The following is an 8,728-nucleotide window of genomic DNA, read 5'->3' as shown; positions in this document are numbered from 1 at the left end:
TCTCCTCCCTCAATTTTTGACCAATTTTTCCCAAGCTTGGTACATGGGAAGGATGGACTAAGCTGCACAAGAAACTTACCTGGTTTTTAGAATTTCATAAGCGTTTGGCCGTGGCAGCCAATCAAATTTGGCTGGGCAGACGCCAAACAGGAAGTGTGCTCATATCTCGGCCATCCTTTGGCGTATCTGAACGAAACTTGGTGGCTTTATGCCTCACGCCACCCCAAAGGAGCACAAAACATTTGGACCAAATAGGCCGCTAGGGGGCGCTATAACTAGGAAAAATGATTTTTGGCTCATATCTCATGATGCGTTTTGGGTAGAAACAAAATTCCACTGCCTCTGGAATCCGTCCCTCAAAACGAATCCAACACCCCCTATGGCGTCATATTCCACCAGATATATTTTCCACCATTTTGAAATTTGTGAAAATCTATTAAAATCCTTCTCCTCCCTCAATTTTTGACCAATTTCTCCCAAACTTGGTACATAGTAACTTTAGACTAACCGTCTGCCTGGTCAGTTCTTTCTGTTGCCATGGCAACTTAGGCTGGGTCACACTGCTTGGCCCCGCATTGCTGCTTGCAGCTATATTTTTATTATTAGGGGCCAAGCAGCGAAGCTGGCGAAGGCCCCTAATGAGTTTGTCGGTTTTCTTATAGTTATTTTTTTTTTTTATTATTATTATTATTATTATTATTCAACTTTCTTCTCCTATGGGAAGTCAATGGCAGCCCATAGAACCACACATAGGAAAATGCTCAAATTTGGCACACACATTCTAGACAGTCTCAGCATTCCCCACAACAATTTTTAGGTCCCCACCCCCAACCCTCTAGCGCCACCAGCAGGTCAAAGTTGCAGGTACATTTCTGGTTGTAACTTTTGAACCGTTGGTCCGATTTTCAAAAACTTGGTATCCCTGGAATCCTTGGGTCAAGACGAATCCAAAGCACCCCATGACGTCATTTTCCGCCCATATAGTTTTCCCGCCATTTTGAATTTTGTGAAAATCAATTAAAATGCTTCTCCTCCCTCAATTTTGGATCAATTTCTCCCAAACTTGGTAGATGGCAACTTTGGACTAAGCTGCACAAGAAACTTACCCGGTTTTTAGAATTTCGTAAGCGTTTGGCCGTGGCAGCCAATCAAAATTGGCTGCGAAGACGCCAAACAGGAAGTGAGCTCATATTTCGGCCGCCCTTTGGCCTATCTTAACGAAACTTGGTGAGAGTATGCCCCACCACTCCATGAAGGACCCCAAAAAAATTGGAAGAAATTGGCTGCTAGGGGGCGCTATAACTAGGAAAAATGTCTTTTGGCTCATATCTCATGATGCGTTTGGGCTAGAATCAAAAATCCACTATCTCTGGAATCCTTGGGTCAAGACGAATCCATCGCGACCTATGACGTCATATTCTGCCTTGAGGATTTTCCGCCATTTTGAATTTTGTTAAAATCATTGAAATTCTATGGCAACCCATAGAACCTTTAGACGAGAGGTATTCAAATTTGGCACACTGATTCTAGGCTGTCTCAAGGTTCTTGTCAACAAATTTCAACTCACCACATCAAACTCTCTAGCGCCACCAACGGGTCAAAGTCCCAGGTACATTTCTGCTTGTTACTTTTGAACCGTAGGTCTGATCGTCAAAATCTTAGTATCGCTGGAATCCTTCCTTGAAACCGAATCCAACGGTCCCTGTCTCGTCATATTCCACCTGGTAGATTTTCCGCCATTTTGAATTTTGTGAAAATCAATTAAAATGCTTCTCCTCCCTCAATTTTTGACCAATTTTTCCCAAACTTGGTACATGGCAAAGATGGACTAAGCTGCACAAGAAACTTACCCGGTTTTTAGAATTTCGTATGCGTTTGGCCGTGGCATCCAATCAAAATTGGATGCGCAGACGCCAATCAGGAAGTGTGCTCATATCTCGGCCGTCCTTTGGCGTATCTTAACGAAACTTGGTGGCATTATGCCCCACGCCACCCCAAAGGAAAACAAAAGATTTGGACCAAATAGGCCGCTAGGGGGCGCTATAACTAGGAAAAATGATTTTTGGCTCATATCTCATGATGCATTTTGGGTAGAAACAAAATTCCACTATGTCTGGAATCCTTCCGTCAAAACGAATCCAACACGCCCTATGGCATCATATTCCACCAGGTAGATTTTCCACCATTTTGAAATTTGTGAAAATCTATTAAAATCCTTCTCCTCCCTCAATTTTTGACCAAATTCTCCCAAACTTGGTACATAGTAACTTTAGACTAACTGTCTGCCTGGTCAGTTCTTTCTGTTGCCATGGCAACTTAGGCTGGGTCACACTGCTTGGCCCCGCATTGCTGCTTGCAGCTATATTTAGGGGCCAAGCAGCGAAGCTGGCGAAGGCCCCTAATGAGTTTGTCGGTTTTCTTATTATTATTATTAGGGGCCAAGCAGCGAAGCTGGCGAAGGCCCCTAATGAGTTTGTCGGTTTTCTTATTATTATTATTATTATTATTATTATTCAACTTTCTTCTCCTATGGGATGTCAATGGCAGCCCATAGAACCACACATAGGAAAATGCTCAAATTTGGCACACACATTCTAGACAGTCTCAGCATTCCCCACAACAATTTTTAGGTCCCCACCCCCAACCCTCTAGCGCCACCAGCAGGTCAAAGTTGCAGGTACATTTCTGCTTGTAACTTTTGAACCGTTGGTCCGATTTTCAAAAACTTGGTATCCCTGGGATCCTTGGGTCAAGACGAATCCAAAGCACCCCATGACGTCATTTTCCGCCCATATAGTTTTCCCGCCATTTTGAATTTTGTGAAAATCAATTAAAATGCTTCTCCTCCCTCAGTTTTGGACCAATTTCTCCCAAACTTGGTAGATGGCAACTTTGGACTAAGCTCCACAAGAAACTTACCCGGTTTTTAGAATTTCATAAGCGTTTGGCCGTGGCAGCCAATCAAAATTGGAGGCGCAGACGCCAAACAGGAAGTGTGCTCATATTTCGGCCGCCCTTTGGCGTATCTTAACGAAACTTGGTGGGTTTATGCCCCACCCCTCCATGAAGGACCCCAAAGAATTTGGAACAAATTGGCTGCTAGGGGGCGCTATAACTAGGAAAAATGTCTTTTGGATCATATCTCATGATGCCTTTTGGCTAGAAACAAAATTCCACTGCCTATGGAATCCTTGGGTCAAGACGAATCTATCGCACCCTATGACGTCATATTCTGCCTTGAGGATTTTCCGCCATTTTGAATTTTGTTAAAATCAATGAAATTCTATGGCAACCCATAGAACCGTCTGACGACAGGTTTTCAAATTTGGCACACTGATTCTAGGCTGGCTCAAGGTTCTTGTCAGCAAATTTCAACTCACCACCTCAAACTCTCTAGCGCCAACAACAGGCCAAAGTTGCATGTACATTTCTGCTTGTTACTTTTGAACCGTATGTCTGATCGTCAAAATCTGTGTATCGCTGGAATCCTTGGGTCAAAACGAATCCAACGCATCCTATGTCGTCATATTCCGCCTTGAATATTTTCCGCCATTTTGAATTTTGTGAAAATCAATTAAAATGCTTCTCCTCCTTCAATTTTTGGCCAATTCGTTCCAAACTTGGTATATGGCAACTTTGGACTAAGCTGCACATAAAACTTACCCAGTTTTTTGAATTTCATAAGCGTTTGGCCGTGGCAGCCAATCAAATTTGGCTGTGCAGATGCGAAACAGGAAGTGTGCTCATATCTCGGCGGCCCTTTGACCATTCTTAACCAAACTTGGTGGGATTATGCCCCACCCCTCCAAAAGGGCCCATACCACATTTGGTGCACATTGGCCATTAGGGGGCGCTATAACTTTCCAAAATGTGTTTTGGCTCATATATCATTGAGCTCATATCTCAGCAGTCTTTTAGCACACACACACACACACACACACACCTAGTACACTTGAAGTAATTTCAGCCATCACAGTCAATCGAATTTGACGGTGAAGCCGTGTATGCCTCTAACAATCTGGTTGGAGGTAGATTTCTGCTTGTAAACACTTCCTGTGCGTGCCTATGACCGTCTGCCTGGTCAGTTCTTTCTGTTGCCATGGCAACTTAGGCTGGGTCACACTGCTTGGCCCCGCATTGCTGCTTGCAGCTATATTTATTATTATTATTATTCAACTTTCTTCTCCTATGGGATGTCAATGGCAGCCCATAGAACCACACATAGGAAAATGCTCAAATTTGGCACACACATTCTAGACAGTCTCAGCATTCCCCACAACAATTTTTAGGTCCCCACCCCAAACCCTCTAGCGCCACCAGCAGGTCAAATTTGCAGGTACATTTCTGCTTGTAACTTTTGAACCGTTGGTCCGATTTTCAAAAACTTGGTATCCCTGGAATCCTTGGGTCAAGACGAATCCAAAGCACCCCATGACGTCATTTTCCGCCCATATAGTTTTCCCGCCATTTTGAATTTTGTGAAAATCAATTAAAATGCTTCTCCTCCCTCAATTTTGGACCAATTTCTCCCAAACTTGGTAGATGGCAACTTTGGACTAAGCTCCACAAGAAACTTAACCGGTTTTTAGAATTTCATAAGCGTTTGGCCGTGGCAGCCAATCAAAATTGGAGGCGCAGACGCCAAACAGGAAGTGTGCTCATATTTCGGCCGGCCTTTGGCGTATCTTAACGAAACTTGGTGGGTTTATGCCCCACCCCTCCATGAAGGAGCCCAAAGAATTTGGAACAAATTGGCTGCTAGGGGGCGCTATAACTAGGAAAAATGTCTTTTGGCTCATATCTCATGATGCGTTTTGGCTAGAAACAAAATTCCACTGCCTATGGAATCCTTGGGTCAAGACGAATCTATCGCACCCTATGACGTCATATTCTGCCTTGAGGATTTTCCGCCATTTTGAATTTTGTTAAAATCAATGAAATTCTATGGAAACCCATAGAACCGTCTGACGACAGGTTTTCAAATTTGGCACACTGATTCTAGGCTGTCTCAAGGTTCTTGTCAGCAAATTTCAACTCACCACCTCAAACTCTCTAGCGCCAACAACAGGCCAAAGTTGCATGTACATTTCTGCTTGTTACTTTTGAACCGTATGTCTGATCGTCAAAATCTGTGTATCGCTGGAATCCTTGGGTCAAAACGAATCCAACGCATCCTATGCCGTCATATTCCGCCTTGTATATTTTCCGCCATTTTGAATTATGTGAAAATCAATTAAAATGCTTCTCCTCCCTCAATTTTTGACCAATTCCTTCCAAACTTGGTAGATGGCAACGTTGCACTAAGCTGCACAAAAAACTTACCCGGTTTTTCGAATTTCATAAGCGTTTGGCCGTGGCTGCCAATCAAACTTGGATGTGCAGACGCGATACAGGACAGGTGCTCATATCTCGGCAGCCCTTTGATCTTTCTTAACCAAACTTGGTGGGATTATGCCCCACCCCTCCATAAGCGCCCATACCACATTTGGTGCACTTTGGCCATTAGGGGGCGCTATAACTTTCCAAAATGTGTTTTGGCTCATATATAATTGAGCTCATATCTCAGCAGTCTTTTAGCACACACACACACACACACACACACACACACACACACACACACACACCTAGTACACTTGAAGTAATTTCAGCCATCACAGTCAATCGAATTTGACGGTGAAGCCGTGCATGCCTCTAACCATCTGGTTGGAGGTACATTTCTGCTTGTAAACACTTCCTGTGCGTGCCTATGACCGTCTGCCTGGTCAGTTCTTTCTGTTGCCATGGCAACTTAGGCTGGGTCACGCTGCTTGGCCCCGCATTGCTGCTTGCAGCTATATTTAGGGGCCAAGCAGCGAAGCTGGCGAAGGCCCCTAATGTGTTTGTCGGTTTTCTTATTATTATTATTATTATTATTATTATTCATCTTTCTTCTCCTATGGGAAGTCAATGGCAGCCCATAGAGCCACACATAGGAAAATGCTCAAATTTGGCACACACATTTGAGACAGTCTCAGCATTCCCCATAACAATTTTTAGGTCCCGACCCCCAACCCTCTAGCGCCACCAGCAGGTCAAAGTTGCAGGTACATTTCTGCTTGTAACTTTTGAACCGTACGTCCGATTTTCAAAAACTTGGTATCCCTGGAATCCTTGGGTCAAGACGAATCCAAAGCACCCCATGACGTCATTTTCCGCCCATATAGTTTTCCCGCCATTTTGAATTTTGTGAAAATCACTTAAAATGCTTCTCCTCCCTCAATTTTGGACAAATTTCTCCCAAACTTGGTATATGGCAACTGTGGACTAAGCTGCACAAGAAACTTACCCGGATTTTAGAATTTCTTAAGCGTTTGGCCGTGGCAGCCAATCAAAATTGGCTGCGCAGACGCCAAACAGGAAGTGTGCTCATATTTCGGCCGCCCTTTGGCGTATCTTAACGAAACTTGGTGAGATTATGCCCCACCCCTGCATGAAGGAACACAAAAAAATTGGAACAAATTGGCTGCTAGGGGGCGCTATAACTAGGAAAAATGTCTTTTGGCTCATATCTCATGATGCGTTTGGGGTAGAAACAAAATTCCACTATCTCTGGAATCCTTGGGTCAACACGAATCTATCGCACCCTATGACGTCATATTCTGCCTTGAGGATTTTCCGCCATTTTGAATTTTGTTAAAATCAATGAAATTCTATGGCAACCCATAGAACTGTCTGACTAGAGGTTTTCAAATTTGGCACACTGATTCTAGGCTGCCTCAAGGTTCTTGTCAGCAAATTTCAACTCATCTCAAACTGTCTAGCGCCACCAACAGGTCAAAGTTGCAGGTACATTTCTGCTTGTTACTTTTGAACCGTACTTCTGATCGTCAAAATCTAAGTATCTATGGGATCCTTGGGTCAACACGAATCCAACGCACCCTATGGCGTCATATTCCGCCTGGTATATTTTCCGCCATTTTGAATTTTGTGAAAATCAATTAAAATGCTTCTCCTCCCTCAATCTTTGACCAATTCCTTCCAAGCTTGGTAGATGGCAACTTTGGACTAAGCTGCACATAAAACTTACCCGGTTTTTCGAATTTCATAAGCGTTTGGCCGTGGCGGCCAATCAAATTTGGCCGTGCAGATGTGAAACAGGAAGTGTGGTCATATCTCGGCAGCCCTTTGACCTTTCTTAACCAAACTTGGTGGCATTATGCCCCACCCCTCCAAAAGGTCCCATACCACATTTGGTGCACATTGGCCATTAGGGGGCGCTATAACTTTCCAAAATGTATTTAGGATCATATATCATTGAGCTCATATCTCAGCAGTCTCTTAGCACACACACACACACTTAGTACACTTGAAGTAATTTCAGGCATCACAGTCAATCGATTTTGACGGTGAAGCCGTGCATGCCTCTAACCATCTGGTTGGAGGTACATTTCTGCTTGTAAACACTTCCTGTGCGTGCCTCTGACCGTCTGCCTGGTCAGTTCTTTCTGTTGCCATGGCAACTTAGGCTGGGTCACGCTGCTTGGCCCCGCATTGCTGCTTGCAGCTATATTTTTTTTTAGGGGCCAAGCAGCGAAGCTGGCGAAGGCCCCTAATGAGTTTGTCGGTTTTCTTCTTCTTATTATTATTATTGGGGGCCAAGCAGCAAAGCTGCGAAGGCACCCATAGTGATTCTATTGTTTCTTATTATTATTATTATATTATTATTATTATTATTATTATTATTATTATTATTATTATTCAGTCCACTTCCGCCTCTGCAAGTCTATGGCAGCCCATAGAACCGTCTGGTAAAAAGTTGTGAAATTTGGCACACTGATTCTAGACACTCTCAACATTCCTCTCACCAAATTTCAGGCCTCTACCTCAAACCCGTTAGCGCCACCAACAGGTCAAAGTCCCAGGTACATTTCTGCTTGTAACTTTTGAACCGTTGGTCTGATTTTCAAAAACTTGGTATCCCTGGAATCCTTGGGCCAAGACGAATCCAACGCACCCCATGACGTCATTTCCCGCCCATATATTTTTCCCGCCATTTTGAATTTTGTGAAAATCAATTAAAATGTTTCAACTCCCTCAATTTTTTACCAATTTCTCCCAAACTTGGAAGATAGCATAATGGGACCAACCTGCACAAAAGTTATACCCGGTGATTTGAATTTCACAAGCGTTTGGCCGTGGCAGCCAATCAAACTTGGCTGCAAAGATGCGAAACAGGAAGTGTGCTCATTTCTCGGCCACCCTTTGGCGTATCTTAACGAAACTTGGTGCCTTTATGCAGCACCCCTCCCGAAAGGGCCCCAAAAAATTTGGAACAAATTGGCTGCTAGGGGGCGCTATAACTAGGAAAAATGTCTTTTGGCTCATATCTCATGACTCGTTTTGGCTAGAAACAAAATTCCACTATGGCAGGAATCCTTGGCTCAAGACGAATCCATCGCACCCTATGACGTCATATTCTGCCTTGAGGATTTTCCGCCATTTTGAATTTTGTTAAAATCAGTGAAATTCTATGGCAACGCATAGAACCGTCTGACTAGAGGTTTTTAAACTTGGCACACTGATTCTAGGCTCCCTCAAGGATCTTGTCACCAAATTTCAACTCAGCACCTCAAACTCTCTAGCGCCACCAACAGGTCAAAGTTGCAAGTACACTTCTGCTTGTTACTTTTGAACCATATGTCTGATCATCAAAATCTTAGTATCGCTGGAATAATTGGGTCACCACGAA

The sequence above is a fragment of the Neoarius graeffei genome, chromosome 12 (genome assembly GCF_027579695.1).
Source record: "Neoarius graeffei isolate fNeoGra1 chromosome 12, fNeoGra1.pri, whole genome shotgun sequence".
Taxonomy (NCBI): domain Eukaryota; kingdom Metazoa; phylum Chordata; class Actinopteri; order Siluriformes; family Ariidae; genus Neoarius; species Neoarius graeffei.
This window is presented reverse-complemented; position numbering follows the sequence as displayed.